Source organism: Corvus hawaiiensis, chromosome 15 (genome assembly GCF_020740725.1).
Source record: "Corvus hawaiiensis isolate bCorHaw1 chromosome 15, bCorHaw1.pri.cur, whole genome shotgun sequence".
Classification (NCBI taxonomy): Eukaryota; Metazoa; Chordata; class Aves; order Passeriformes; family Corvidae; genus Corvus; species Corvus hawaiiensis.
This window is the reverse complement of record NC_063227.1, coordinates 2,483,421-2,499,469: the sequence shown is the minus strand read 5'-3', so window position 1 is coordinate 2,499,469 and position 16,049 is coordinate 2,483,421.

The window sequence follows — 16,049 nt, the reverse complement described above, 5'->3', positions numbered from 1 at the left end:
CTCAGACTCCTGCAAACTTCTTGTGGATGGGATGGCACCCAGATCCCAAACGGCTCCCGGTGTAAAGGGGAGGGAAAGGGGGAAAGAGAGATCAGAGCGACACTGCCAAATGTCGTCTCAGTGGGACAGTTTTGGGGAGATGGGTGGGATCAGCTGGGGGGTTCGCTGGGAGCAGTGGGGAAGGAGCAGGATGGCTGGCAAGGTGTGGGGCAGAGGAGGAGGATGCCTTGGTGGCACAGCTGGGCTGAATTTTTTGGAAGAATCTTTACTTCTCACCCCTTCTTTATTCTCCCAGCTCTGCTGCTTTGTTTGATTGGAATATCAAAGCACGCAGTTCACCCGGGTTTGGGGCTTCGAACTCCCATTTCTCTGGCTCCAACATGAGCTGGCTGTCCCCCCGTGCTAGCAGGACTCAGCTGAGACCATCCCCTCTTATCCAGCCCCCAGAATCCCGGCACACAGCAGGCGTGTGCGGGGCTTTCAGTTTATATAAATCTGTAGCTCTCCGGTTGCATACATCCCCATGGAAACCACGAGGAGTTTCCCCTCGGTGAGGACGGCAGTAACATCACTTCCTGCTGCTGACAAACCAATTTGTCACGAAGAGATAAAAAGGCATGTTTTGTGTTTGCAGGAACTGGCTCCGAGCTTTGTTCTTCCCAAACCAGAGGCTGCTCACCCGCCCCGAAGGCAAACAATGGCCATTGTTGTGCTGTGCAGAGCAAGGATGGGGACACACATTTCGGGTCCCCAAAATGCCAGAGCTTGGGCAATGACACCCCAAAGAGAACACAACTCATGGCAGCACTTAGCACAGCACCCACGGACGTGTCCCCACGGCCCAGGGGTGTCCCTGGCCAGCCCACACGGGGACGCAGCACAGGAGCCCTGTGTAATCCCCCCGGCAGGATGCAGGACTCAGGGGGATACAGCCTACCCAGGTATCACATGACAAACAGACCCAGAGCCCCGGATTAGACGTGTCTTGGGTAATCCCCTTGTCTCAAAGCTTTTGCCTTTTGTAATCAGTGCTGGAGAGGTGCAGGGTGTACTCAGGCTTAGGGACTGTCCTGAATTAGTCACCCCAGGATCAGACTCGCAGGGCCACAAGGACGTGTGATGCCATTGCGTTGAACAAAAAGAACATTACATCCAGTTCACACACAGGCAAATCTTGTTGGCCCGGTTACCACCTGGGTTTTTTCTTCTGCCTGGCTCCAGGGTAGCAGAAAGGGCACTGAGAGTCGTCTGGAGCTGGTGTTTAAGTGCAGCCCATTCCACAGCTCCACAGGGGCACAGCGGGATGGGGAAGGAGAAGAGGTTGTGGTGTGTGACTGTCACAGCGTGGTGAGAAATCACGACACCTCAAACTCCATCTAAACCTCTTTCTTATCCTTTTGCTGGTCCAGCAGCAATGTCTGTGATAGACACCGAGCAGGTAGAGAGACTCTGCCCAGGGCTTTGGCTTCCCCAAATCTGCTGCCATCCAAGGCTGGAGGGAGCTCGGGAGCACAGCTAAAACACAGGCACAAATCCACTCCTGCTGAAAGGACAGCTCTGAGCTTCGTGCTGTGTGTGGCTTCCCACTACACTCTGTTTACTCCAGGGCAGGGCCAGAGGCCACAGCTGATGGGGGCTGGCAATCCAGGAGTGGCATGGCCAAGCTGGGCCCTGTTAGCATCCATCAGGGGTGTGAAAGGTTAAATGCAACCAAGGTATTAAAGGAGAGACTGGGAACAAGCAGAATTTTCTGGCATTGCTGTGGGGACTTTGACCTGAACCCTGAGCACAACCTCCAAGGGATGTACCCAGGTACCTGAGGGCAAGCAGCTGAACTGCTCTGCTGCTGGGCTGGGTGAAGGATTCCTGGTTTTGGGAGCTGTTTCCCATTTTGGAAGTGCAGTTATACAAGCCTGTGCCTGTCTGGAGAGCAGTGCCAAGGTCCTACCTGGACCTGACACTGTTAGTCTGGCACAGAGCGAGATGGCTCTGTTGTTGTAAGAAAAATGGCCAAAACCAGGGCAGAAAGATTTGGTTTTAGTCCTTGCATGGTGTGGGCAGCCTGTCCCACACCCTCATGGTGTGGGTTTGATTTTCTTCCCTTGCCGTGGGAGTTTTCATTCCCAGGGTTTGGTAGCCACCCTCTGGGGCTGCTCTCCCCCCTGGCAGTGCCAGGCTGGGTGTGCTGAGCCACAAGCGAGGGGCTGAAGGGTGGCTGAGGGCCCGGGGAGGTTGGGCTGGGGGTTTCCTGAGCGGGGTTCTCAAGCTGGAGCATTTGCATGCGTTTCCTGATGACTCGCTCTGGGCTTCCCCTCGCAGCCCTGGCACGAAGGGAAGGGGGTGAGATCAGACACCGTGGGCAGCTTCCAGCTCCCCTCCTGGCACAGGGGAGCTGTGGGTGAGCTCCAGGTGGGCGTTCAGCAACGATGTGCTGCCGGTTTGGAGTTTGGAGGTGTTCTGAGAGCCAGCAGAGAAGATGCTCGTGGATGTTCTCGGTGACTGGGAAGGGGATGAAGCACAGTGGGCACCAGGAACCCCGTTAGATCTCACCCAGGTTTTGGTTGATGCTCAGACTGGGTGAGTCAGGGCTGTAGGAACAGTAATTTCATCAGCCAGGTCATTCCAGTCTCCTCATTGTCTATACCACATTGGGCTATCACGAGGGCCGCTGAAAATGCTGCGTTTCTCATCAAACGGTTCTGTATGACACCAGCCCCTCTCATATTAATACATTTTCATCCCTAAACTATAGGCCAGGTTTAAAAATAATCTCCCAGAGGACTCTGATATGATGTAGTTACCTTCTAACTCAGTAACCAGTTGGCTGCAAATGAACAGGTTCTTACTACTCGGCATATTTTTTTGAATTACAGTCAAAAGAGCCAAATGTAACTCGCACCTGTACTAAAATAATAAACTACAGTGTCATTTTTAGACTTCTAATTTCTGATATAATTTAATTTTATTTGAAAGGAGGTTTTTTTGTTCTCCAGCAGTTGTGGTAGAGATGGCTAATGATGGCTTTTTTCAGGTCTTTTACACACTGGGAAGAAGTGTTTTATTTTCAGTATATTCTCGAAATTCTTGTCCAAATATGATCTATGGTAGAATTTTCACACATCAGTATCTTGTTCTTCTTTCAAACCTTGTTAAGGTTTTGTTAATTGGCAGCTGGGTCATAGCACCATGTGGTTTTAATGCCAGGGTTTTCTAATTTAGGGAGGATATAAATCACAGATGTGCATTAACTCTTAACAGTCTGTCCTGATACTCTGTGATACTTGCAGACCAACTGGAAACTTCTGTCCTTTTCTGTCTTCTGCAATGAAATCTTGATGATTGCAGAGATGTGTTTAAGGGATTTTGGGGTGATAAATAACTTCAAAATTACACTAATTGTTTGCAGTCCTGAAGGCACGTCCAGTCTTCTCTCTGTGACAGGGACAGCACCCAGGGAATGGCTGGAGCTGGGCCAGGGAGGTTTAGGTTGGATATCAGGAAAGGCTCTTCCCCCAGAGGGTGCTGGGCACTGCCCAGGCTCCCCAGGGAATGGGCACGGCCCCGAGGCTGCCAGAGCTCCAGGAGCGTTTGGACAGCGCTGCCAGGGATGCCCAGGGTGGGGTTGTTGGGGGGTCTGGGCAGGACCAGGAGCTGCACTGGGTGATCCCTGTGGGTCCCTTCAACTCAGGATATTCAGTGATTATAAGAATCCATCCTGCATATAAAATACGGGATGGAAAGGAGTGAACTTTGCTGCTTTTCAGTGATTTGAAGTGCCCAGTGCCAGGGACGCTGCTGATACAAACAAATGCAGTAAACTCCGTGGCTGGTGGGTCTTTAATCACGTAAGTGCTGGTTTCAGTGTTACATTACAGGATGTTTTCTTGGGCTTTGTTGTTAAAACAAAGCCCTGAGTCCCACACGTGTCGTCTGCGATAGCATCAGCTGTGAACTCGGGCTGTGTCTGGGCACATGTGGCATTTCCCCTGTGGCTCTGGGCTTTGCTGGGGGAGCAAAGCTTCTGTCTGGGTGCCAGCCTGGAGGGGAAATTTAGCTCAGTTATACAGAAGAAATTCTTCCCTGTGAGGGTGGGCAGGCCCTGGCACAGGGTGCCCAGAGCAGCTGTGGCTGCCCCTGGATCCCTGGCAGTGTCCAAGGCCAGGCTGAGTGGAGCTCTGAGAAACCTGGGACAGTGGAGGGTGTTCTGCCCATGGCAGGGGTGGAATGAGATGATTTTTAAGGTCCCTTCCAACCCAGGCTATTCTATGTTCCTGTAACCATGTTTGTGTGGTGGCCACTTCTCCCACTCCCACGTCTAGGTGGGTCACACCTGGCACCTCAGGACAGGAAATGACCACTGGAAACACCCTTAGATGACCTTTGGAAACACCTTTAGTCCTCACTACTGGCGGAGAATGAGGAACCCAACATCTCAGGGCTTTCCGAGGTGCACAAAGGCAGCTGCAGCGGCCGCTGAGATGAGCACAGGGAGAGTGGAACAGTCGAACTGGTCAAAATTGAAGCTCTGCTGGCTGCTGTGGCTTGGCTGGAGCCTCTGTTGCGTCACCAGGACGCTTTGAGCCGAGGGAGTGCGAGGAGCCAGCTGAACAGCGGGATCGAACAATCGTTCCCACCCTTTCCTACTGACGGGGAGGAACAGAAGGGAACAAAGCTGCTCGCGAGCAGGGAAAAAAAATATCCTTCAGTCTTTCTTTCGCTCTTCCGACTCCATCAGGAGATTTTCCTCCCTCAGGGAGCCAGCAGGCATGGCAGCACTGAGCAGCCCGCATATTTCAGCACCTTTCCCTTGTGTCTGTCGATCCTTTAAACGCCTGTCTGCAGGCGCCAGTGAGGATGGGGTGTTTATAACTCCTTTTGTTCCTCTGTTTACAGCTTCCCTTCCAGGCTTTCGGGGATGGCTGACGTCAGGATGCTCCATTTGGGCTCCTCTGTACTTTTATCTGGTGTTAATGCCTTCCATGAGCCGCAGGAATGCGGAGCGTGGGGAGCGGGGTCCCGGCGAGGGCAGCCGGGAGCCGGCAGCGCTCAGTCGGGCGCAGCACCGTGCTGCCCACCCTGCTGCCCCTGCCAGGCACCCATTGGCTTGCTGGGCAGCACCATGGTCATTTATGGCCTTGCGAGGGGAGGACCTGCCCACTGGCACCCTGTCTGTCTGTCCTGGCAGCTGGCACAGCCCTGCCTGGCACCACCAGCTGCTATTTTTAAGGCGCCCGGGCTGCATCCCAAGTATAGCGCGCTCTATTTCTGGTGCAAAACGATCTTCCTGGGTGGGGGGTGCGGGGATTTTTTTGGTATGAAACTCGTGGGTTTGGAAGCAGGGAGAGAGAGAGAAACAGCTGGGCACAACTGGAAGAGAGGCAAGGGAAAAAGCAGGGAGAGCTGGTGGCCGTGAAGGTCTCGTCCAGAGGGAAAGCTCTGTTCTCCAATGCTCCTTGCCAATGGTTTGCTCATGGATCAGGAATCAGCAAGGCCTGGGTTTGATTTACAGCTGGGGGTTGCTGAGGACGCTGGAGGGCTTTGCATTTGTTTGAAATAGGCTGCTGGGGAAGTTTGAGATTCCAAAACATTTAGCGAGGCTGTGAGGGATGAAGAGGGATGCTAAATGCAGAGCTGCGAACTCGCTGGTTGCTTTCGCCAATTTTGGACCCGTTTTCACTCCAGATCAACCAGATCTCAGGAGGAGCAGAATGCCACTTGTCCAGCAGGGCTTAAAGAAATTCCTGAAAAGAAAGAATCAAAAGGAGTTGTTGGTTTGCTGCATGCCCAGAGGCCCTGAACAGCACTGCAGGCTGCATTAGACAGGGGATGTCACATTCCTGGGGTAGCAAAGGAGCTCTGCTACTGCCTCCAGGTGCTGGAGCAGGCCCTGCCAGGCTGTTCACTGCAGGAACCTCTTCCCCAGGCAGAAAGAGATGTGCAGGGCCATGGATTGGACTCCTCGTGGCTGCGGGTTCTGCCAGGGCAGCATCTGAAAGTGGAGGTCTGAAGTGTTTCCTCTTCTGACACACAGGTGGGCTGGTGATGACACAAAGGCTTCTGAGAAGATAGAAAAGGATGTAAAAGAGTTTTCTTTAAGGCTTATGAGGAATTTGCCATTCTTCACTTTTTCAGTGCTTTCTAAGCACCCACGCTGCAACGACAAGTGGCACAAAAAGTGTGACATTAATCATGGTGCTAATCCAAGTCCTGTTTCTGAAACCTGCTGTTCTCTTACCTCCACTCACCTGTGCACCAGCAAGGGCTTTTCCTCAGCCATAAATTCGAAGTGGAAATAGTTGGTATTTCCAAAGCTAACAGCTTTTTCCTTTTGATGTTCTTTTTGGGGAATATTTAGTGGTTTTGAGACTGGATGAAATGTTTCTGACTTGTGTTCTCACCTAGAGCCAGGCACTCATGTCCAGCTGGGTCCTTCAGGGAGAGAGTTCTCTGTTTCTAAGGACTGTTTTCTGGGAGGTTTCCATTCCCAACAGACTGGTCCGTGCTGAGCTGTGCGGTGCTGCAGATGGATTTCTCCTCTCTTACAACAATCTGGGACACTTCTCTTCCACGGGCAGGTGCTGCACGTGGTGCCACCACAGCACTTCCAGCTTTGGAGACTGTTCCTTATGGAAGGGGGAGGCACAGAATTGCCGAGGGGAGGAGCAGCTGAGTGCAGGTGAAGCTGCAGAGCGGGGTGCTGGATGTTGGTGGATAAAGGATCCAGGCACTGCAGAGCCTAAATCTGTCACGGTGCTTGCCCAGGCCACTCACCAGCTCTGGCTGGATTCTGGCTGCATTTCCCCCTTCCCCTGCACCAGCCGGTTTCCATTCAGGAACACAGTTTAACCCTTGGAGAAGAGGTGCTAATTCCCCATTGTTTTGCCCTTCCCACCATGACAGAAGTGGAGATAAAATATCACCACGTCAGAAGTGGCACCAGTTGCTCTGGGCTGTTCCTCTTTCAACCTGGCTTCTACCAAATCACCAGTCCTGGAGATCTCAATTTCCCCACCCTCCTCCTCCTCCACTCCAGTAATGGGTCTCTGAAAGGCAGCTGAAGAGATGAGAAATGACTTTGCACGCAGTGCTCTGGGGACAAGGTGAGCATCGGGCACAGGCTGGATTCCATCTTGGAGATCTATTCCAGCCTCAGTGGTTCTGGGATCACTGCCTGCCCAGGAGCTCGTTGCTGCCTCGTTCCTCCCCCTGCACATGGCTGGTGTGCGTGGGACCCTCAGCCTCCTCGTGCTGACCACAGGGACAAAGTGGCCGTGTCAGACCAGTGCCCACCCAGCCCCTCTGCAAGGATGCAGCAGGTGGGAGAGGAACCGGCTGGGTGTGCTGGATTTCTCCTCTCACTTAAGGATGGAGGAGATGCTCACCAACAGCCAGGGCCACCCTTGGAGGCGTTGGCTGTGCTGGGAACCCCCTACGTGACCCATGGGGAACTCACATGGGGGCTTTACAAGGCCTTTGGCCACATCTCTGAGGGCAGCATGAGTGCCCCTGGCCTCTCTTCAGCTCGCTCTCAGCACTGGGGAGCAGCTGGATGCGTGGATCCACGCATTTCCCTTCTCCTCCCCGTTTCCCCCTGGAGAAGGGGCTGTGTTTGTGGGGCTGGGCTCACAGGATCCCTGCTGGAGGAGCTGCAGCAGAGGGGCTGTGTGAGCCTCGCTGCCCGGCTCCTGCTCCGCGCAGTGACGTCGGTGCTGCAGGAAGGAACAGCGAGTTCCTGAGGGGACATTCCTGCCATAGCTGTGCGGGGCCCTGTCCCCTCCCGCTCCCCCATCTCCAGAGGCTGTTATTGAAAGCCATTTCCATGGCACCTTTCCAGGCCCGTATTCCTTTTCACACGCCAGGGGTGGAAGCAAACCCCCCCTCCCTGCCCCGGAGCCTTCATCCAGAGCCTTCTCCCAGCGGCTGTACTTTTCCAGAATGTGCAGGACGGAGCCCCACGGCTTCCTTGAGGGCTCCTGGAGAGCAGGAGGGATGCACAGGCTGGTGTTTAAACACAGGTTCCCCACAAGTAAAAGCATCCATATCTTTGTGTCTTCACCCCTCTTGCTGCTTCTTAATTGCTGATTAAGGTCTAACGAGTGTCCGGAGGTTGCTTTTATAGAAATTACTTAAAAACTCTCTTGCTCACTGCATTTTGCTCAGTTTCCCGCCTGCAAATATCCTCCTTTTTGCAGCGTTTTTCATTTACTTTGCAAGAACACAGATGATTTTTTTTTGGCCAGCAGTATTTCAGCAGCTGTAGGAAAGTCAGAGAGGGGAGAGTGTGCTCATCCCTGCCCCATCTGCCTCGTGGGGCCAGGTCTGGCTCTGCCAGCTCGGCGCGGCACCGGGGTGATGAGGATGATCTCTGGATCTGGGTATTTCTGCCCTAGATAGCCACAGCCCTGAGCTGTCTCAGGGATTTTTACCCACACAGCGCGCACCGGGTCCCTCTGAAATGCAGTGCTTGAGGCTGAAACTGAAAGTTCGGAGAGAATTAGTCACTGCTGTACCCTGGTAACGCTGGCAAAAACCAGCCTCAAACACGGCGAAGGCGAGGGTTTTTTGCAATCCCAGCAGCACCCCAGCCTCTTCCTGCTGCCCTGGGCATTCCACAGAGGTGGCAGTGGGGTGATGAAGGTCTGGGGGCACAGCCTAGCACCCTCCTCTGCATCATTCCCCACCGGTCTGGGGGCTGGCATCGTGTGTCTGCAGCAATTCAGCCCTGAACGCTTTGGGGGACAGCGTTTGGGTCCCCACAGGTGATCAGACCCCTGGGAATGCTCTCCACCCACAGTGCTGCCAGCATCAGAGAATTCCAGAAACACCGAGGCTGGAGAAGAGCTCCAAGATCAGAGTCCCAGCTGTGCCCCATCCCCACCTTGTCCCCAGCCCAGAGCTCTGAGTGCCACCTCCAGCCCTTCCTTGGGCACCTCCAGGGATGGGCACTCCAAACCTCCCTGGGCAGTTCCAAGGCCTGAGCACCCTTTCCATGGGGAAATTCCTGCTGCTGCCCACCCTGAGCCTGCCCTGGCCCAGCCTGAGGCCGTTCTCTCTCCTCCTGTCCCTGTTCCCTGGCAGCAGAGCCCGACCCCCACCTTGCTACACCCACCTCATCCCAACCTCAGCTTGGAGGGTCCAAAAATTCACTTGGGAAGTTTTTGAGCTGCACTCCAGCTGTTTTGGCGTCACCACAGCCTCCCCTGAAAAGTTTGACTCTTTGAAATGCAGAGCTGCTGCTTCCTTCCCCCCATCCCGGGCTCTCTGCAGGGCGCTGGGGGTGTGAGGAGGGGGCTCTGGGGCAGGGGTGGCCCCACGCTGTCCCTGCAGGGCTGTGGGGCCGGTTTGACTCGTTCCAGATCCGCAGGGTTCACGTCAGTGCTGGCAGCGGGAGCCGTGCTGTGCTTAACCACCACAAAACATAGCAACGGCACAGCAGCGCTGGCAGCCGCGCAGAGGGGGAAAAAATAACACAAAATCAACATGAAACAAAACCAAACGGGTTTTTCAGGCTTGCCTGCACTTCACAGCGCAGAAAAAGGCAAAGCTTCCAGGAAATGGATGAGGGCCTGTGAAGGGATTATTATGGATGCTCTGAAGAATCCCACCCCTCTCATCAGGGAGTGTTTCAGGCAGTGCTGCTCTGGTCGGGGCAGTCAGGGAGCCTCCCTGGCCCTGCTGTCCCCTGGAACCGGCTGTGCAGGCAGGGCAGGAGCCTCGGTGCTGCCTGTCCTGCTCTGCCTCCTGCCCTGCCAGCACTGACCTGCTCATTGCACTGGGGCACGGCTTGGAGCCTCTGGGCACAGATCTGTCCCTCCCAAGCCCTCACAGGACCAAGGGGAGGAGTAGGGGGTGAGTTACTGCCTCAGGGGAGGGTCAGAGCCACAGAATGGTTTGGGGTGGAAGGGATCTTAAAGATCATCTCGTTCCAACCCCCCTGCCACAGACAGGGACAACCTCGCTAGAGCAGGTGGCTCAAGAGCTCCAGCCAACCTGGCCTTGAAATGGTTTTTAAGTCCTGGAACCCACTTCAGAAGAAGGGGAAGGTGAACCCACATCTGTGTCACAGCTGTCTCTGCAGTGGGCCCACCTAGGTGTCTGTGCCCGGGACCCTGATCACATCCTGACCCGAGGGAGCTCGGGAGGGGACTCTGACTCTAAAAAAGACAAGTCCCTGTGTGAGTAGACACCACCCTCCTAACCCCCAACCCTTCCTGGGCAGCACACCTCACGCCAGCCCCTGCCACCCCAGAGGTACCAGTGCTCCTTCCAGAGCATGGAAACTGGGGCCAGAGGTGTGGGACAGGTCCCTGGCTACACACAGGCTTTGCACAGGGAAGCTGCTCATCCTCAGTACAAGCTTCTGGGAGAAACCTGAGCAGTGTTTTGGGTGGCAGAGAAGAATGGGAGATGGAGAGTGGCTGCAGATGGGTCAGGGAAGGCAGCCCTCACTCTGGATCCTCTGCTCTGATCGTGTCCTGCCTCTGCTGCAGGTGGGAACAACGTGGCCAGGGAGGGAGGGTGGTAGAGGCAGCCCTGCTGAGTCCACCTGACCAGTCCAGGAGTGCCCATGCAGCAGGAGCTGAGGTCAATGTTCTCATCATTAGTAACAGAAAAAACCCAGGCAGTCCTTTAAGAACCTGCTTGCACAACGGAGCTCTCTTGACCCTCCTGGCCATACATTCTCAGGCTTGCTAAGTGCTGCAGACACAGCTCTGTCCTCCTGGGCTGACTGGACATTTAGAGCCTCCCCCTCTGACTGCTGGCTCTCGTATTTTGAAGCGGTGCAAAGGAGGAGGATGCATCAGCTTTCCTTCTGTGCCTCCTCCCACATACCTTGGTCATGCTACCTCCAGCACTTCCCCTTCCCACACCAAAGGAGCCCTTGGCAGGTTAGTGTACCCCACAGTGCTGATTTTATTTGCTGCTTGGTCTTTTTTCTGGACTTTTATGGCATTTTCTGGGTAAAGTAAAGCCCGTTCCTCAGCCCTGGGGGAGGTTTGTCCCAGCTGTGCTGTTTCTGTGTCACTTTTGTCACTGAGGAGATCTTGGAGCTGTGCGTTCCCAGGACTCTGGGAAACGGCTTGGACAACTCAAGGCTTTCACAGTGAAATCCAGGCTGCAGAGAGAAGCAGGGAGGAGAAAAGCAGGTTGTGACTCACTGACCTGCACCTCCAGAGTGTGATGGGACATTAACCGGCCATCTGGAGCCTGTTAGAGAAGGAAAAAACCAACCCAGATGGCTCCTTTCAACCAAAATTCTGCCACCTGGGGAGGAAACCTCTGCCGTGCTGGTGTGAAGGGGTGTCTGGGAGTCCCAGGAGGGTGGTGCTGAGTGACCAGGGCAGTAGCTGGTGTGTCAGTAAGCACAATGTCACCGGTGAGACGTTGAGTCAGCGGTGGCCACCACAGAGGTGCCAGTGAGCTCAGGCTCTTATTCATGCTGCAGTCACATCTGCTGCAGAACCTGCTGTGCCTTATCAAGGAGCTGAGTCTCCAGCACCTCTGCACAAAAGAAAGAGAGGACTGAGTAATGAAGTAACCTGTTAAAAATCACCCAGGAATCAACGAAGGGGAGAGAGGGATGGAAAGAAGTCAGGCTCAGGTCGCTTGAGTAACCCTGCCAGGCCCCAGGCGCCAAATGTCAGCGCCTTTATCAGCTTCCACTCACTCTGAAATATTCCTTAGCTCATTTTCCACCATGTGTTTCCATTTGAAATGAGAGCCCACTAAATCCTGTGACTTCTGGGAGTGGTGGAGGGACTCATGCTAAGCCAAAGCAGAAGTTGTCCTCAGACACCTCACACATCTGGACTTCCAGCCCCACTTCAAACTGTTGCTGACCCTTCTTGTGTAGCCCTGAAACCTGCAGCACCACCCCACTCTTCCATGGCACCGAGGGATGGATCTTATGTAATAAACAACTTTTTTTCTAGCTATAATGAGAAAATGTCACACCTGGATTTTCAGTCTGGCAGAAAAGTAGTTGACAACCTCCTTAAGTGTGATTTAACTTGTGGTAACAAGAGTCACAATCAGGGATTCATCTTGTCCAGCTTTGCTGGCACATTAGCCAGAAGTTTTTTGGGTTTTTTTTTTAGTTTCCATCTCATATGACAACCTCTGAAATAGCTGTGGCAAAACGAGTAAATAAATAGCTGTCAGGAGTGTAAATAAGGGTGCCTTGCTCATTGTGTTCTCAGGAAGGATCTTCTTTCCTACACAGAAATCTTTTCCCAGGCTGAATTTAAGGATCTGGGACACTCATCTGTGAATTCCTGGATACTGTGAGGCCACAATAGTGGGGCTGTGGGGAGCTGCCAGAGAGGTTTTGTGTGGATGAGGGAATTGGGTGAATGGGTCTGAGGGTGTCTCTTGCTATGGACAGGCTGCAGGGAGTGCACAGAGTCCCCAGGGCAGTGTCTGTGCACCTGCCTGCATCCACTGAACATGAAATTCCCAGGCCAGAAATGGGCATGTCCAGCCTTGAATGAGCTCTAGGGTGAAAAGGGACACAGAAACATCACCCCGTGGTGCTCAGCCCAATAAATGCTGGAGCTGCGGCTGGGAGGTGTCGGGTACCACTTCATTAACCGTGTCTGTAATTACAGCGTGTTCTGGGTGTCTGTGCCCTCTGCTGGGCTGGGCCACGGCTGGGGTGGCTTCAGAACACTCTGGGGGACAAAGCCAGGGTGGGGAACTGCCAGTGATCTCATTTCATGTGGCCTTGCAGACATGTGGGTTTGGTTTTCCTTTTGTTTTTCCGTGCCTTTATCAGATGACATTTCGGTGTGTCTGGCAGGGCTGCTGTGGCCGCAGCAGGGACGGTCCTGCCCTCCCTGCCCCCTCCTGGCCCCGGGAAGGTTGTTCACAGGAGGCAGCAGCGGCAGGTGAGGGATGCCCGCACGGCATCGCCTCCCTCCTGCAGGGCCAGTGGTTATCGAAACCTTCCTCAGAGTTTTTGACATCTTACAAAACACTCTAATGGCATGAAAGCGCTCAGCTTCGTCTGGGGAAGACCCTGGAGTAGCTCCCTGGAAGGATGTCCCCCTTTTTCGGCTGCTGCTGGCTGCCTTGGCATCGTTTTTGTGCAGCCGGAGCATCGCGATTCCCCTCCAGAGATGAACCGGGAGGTACCAGCCGGGCTGGGCGTGTGCGTGGAACCTCCAGAACTCGCCACAAACCCCTTCCCGAGAGCTAAACCGAGAGGAAAACTCCTCCACTTGTCTGACAGGGCTCGCCGGGACCATTTTTTGGTGAAAACCAACCCTTGCGAATCGCTGTCCCAGCCGAGCCCGGGACGCGCCGCTGCTGCCGCCGAGGACGGGCGGTTTGTGGGGAGCAGCTCCCCTCTAGCGGGGGATTCCCGCAGCGGCGCTCCGGACAGGAGAGCGGCTGGAAAACCCTGCGGAAAAGAACCTGGGGATGCTGCTGATAGAGGATGAACATGAGCCAGCAGCCAGGGGGATTCGGGCTCTGCTGCCAGGGAACAGGGACAGGAGGAGAGGGAACGGCCTCAGGCTGGGCCAGGGGAGGCTCAGGGTGGGCAGCAGCAGGAATTTCCCCATGGAAAGGGTGCTCAGGCCTTGGAACTGCCCAGGGAGGTTTGGAGTGCCCATCCCTGGAGGTGCCCAGGAAGGGCTGGAGGTGGCACTCAGAGCTCTGGGCTGGGGACAAGGTGGGGATGGGGCACAGCTGGGACTCGATGGACTTGGAGCTCTTCTCCAGCCTCAATGATTCTGTGGTTCAGTGAAAAATTCAAAGCAGAGGCATTGATTGTGTCTCTGCAGACCCAGCAGGAGGGGCTGCATAACTGATTTTATTGTCTGTAACGAGAACAGCGATGATGCAGTTGAGTTGCCCAGTCCCTATACCTGTGTTTTCAGAGCATTGCTTTCCTTAACAATAATTACCTGTTTAATTCCCACAGCATCCTGAGGGGAGAATTCAGTGTTGCTGTTATCTGCTTTTTACAGAGAGAGAAAATGCTGTACAAGTGGGGGAAGAACACTGCCTGGCACAGTCATCCAAGGTCAGGATTAAAGGGATGCTGGAGGGAGCCTCACTTGAATCAGCTGTGCTGATCTGTCACATCACTCAGCTGTTCTTCACAGAAAGAACAAAGTTCTGGTATTTTGCAAGTGGCCCTTAACAGAGCTGGGCACTGAAAAATGTGAAGTGACTAAAGTGTGACTCTTTGCTCTTCAGCAGCATCTTCAGAGTGGAGTGGGAGGCACTCAGAGAGTCCAAGTTTTGGGTGAGATCACAGAATCATGGGGTGGTTTGGGTTGGAATGGGCTTTAAAGACCATCTAGTTCCAAGTCCTTGCCCTGGGCAGGGACACGCCCTAAAGGTGTGGGGTATAAACCCAGTCTGAGCACTGGGAAATGGGGGGGGGTTGTACCAGGACAGCCTCTGAGTTTTCACTGTGGTGAAAACCCTATTGCTCCTCTTCCCTGGGGACTGGGCTCTCTCCAGTTTGGGGACCAAGGTTTGTGAAATGCTTTGAGATCTGCTGATAAAACTACTACAAAAGCAGCTCAGTGTTACTGCTCTTACTGCATTTATCAGAGTTTTGGGAAGGAAAATATGTTTTTTTCAAGGGTCACACTGACAGAACTAAAAATATCACTGTGTTAGCAAGGGCTTGATCCTTGCTGCTACACACTGCTCCATGCAGGGTGTCTCCTGCACCTTTCTCAAGCATCTCTCTGGCTGCATGATGGGACAGGGAATTTTGAGGGCTTCTCCATAAGCACCTCCCAGTGCACAGGCACCTGCTGAGCCTGGATGTGCCCTGGGCAACCTCTTCAATGCTCTGCCTCTGCAAGGGCTGCTCTCATTTCTGTGTGTTCCATGTAGTGAGTTATTCTTCCAGGGCCTGCAGAGCAAGGGAGAGGAGAGGAAAGCAAACCAGTGTCTTCCTCCTCATTTCTTGCTGGGGAAGCTGCCCCATGCAGCTGTGCCAGCCACCTCACAGTGCAAATCCTCTGTCCCTAGAGCTGAGGGGGGAGAGATTAAGGGAGTTAAACCTCTCTTTGCTGAAGGGTTTTGGTTCCAGGCCAGTAACACATGTTGAAGGTTAGTCCTGCCTGACAGATTCTTGGTGGTCTTGGCATGGAGTGAGTGGGTGAAGCTCAGCTCAGTTCTCAGCAGAGACAGATGTTTGTGATTTAAAGAAAATCATTACTGTGGTCATGGCCAGCCAGATTGCCTGGAATAAAAAAGCCTTTCTTCAGGTCAGGATCGATGCGTTTTGGCTCCAAGTCTCCCTGGGAAATCTGTGCTCTGTGTGATATTTCAACTGTGGAAAAAACAATATGAAAATTTAACCTAATTGGGCTTTTGTCCAGAGCATGACCCTGGCACAGGAAGAGTCCAGGATAATGCAGGGGCTATTTTGGGGGATGTGATGCTCAATAGCCCTTTCCCTGCTCAAGACACTGCCAAACTTTACAGGCCAGTTTTAAACACCAACCATTCAACCCTCCCTGAGTGGTGTTATCCTTCCTTTATGGGGGGAAGATGCAGGGAGGGATTAAAGGGGTTTGCCAACAGCTGCCCAAGAAAACAGACAGCCTCTGCTAGAACATCATCCTTGAACCTCTGTGCTGTGCCAGCAGCTGGGGCAGTGCCTCCTGAGAGCCCTGTCCCAGAGTGACCAGTGGGATTTAAATGGGAAGCTGCCACACAACTCCCCTGGATCTCCTCTCAGGGTTTTATCTCTGTCCCTCAGAGCAGAGGTGCCTGAGGGACGTGATGTGACCTTCCTGGGAGTCCTCCTCCTCATGGGGACAGCCTGGTGGCTTCTAGAGCAGTGGTGGGAGAAGATGTAGATAAAAGAAAGCTGCTCTGATCAGTTGGGAAGCTCTTGCCAGGAGGGCAAGGCCGTGGTTGTGGCCCAGCTGCAGAAAAAGGGGCAGGTTTTGTACAGCAGGTTTTGTACAGCAGGTTTTGTACAGCAGGTTTTGTACAGCTCCTGCCCCCGGGCCCCCTGCCCTGGCAGCAGCAGCTCTGCACGTGCTGCCTCTGCACCCGGGTTCCCACTGCAC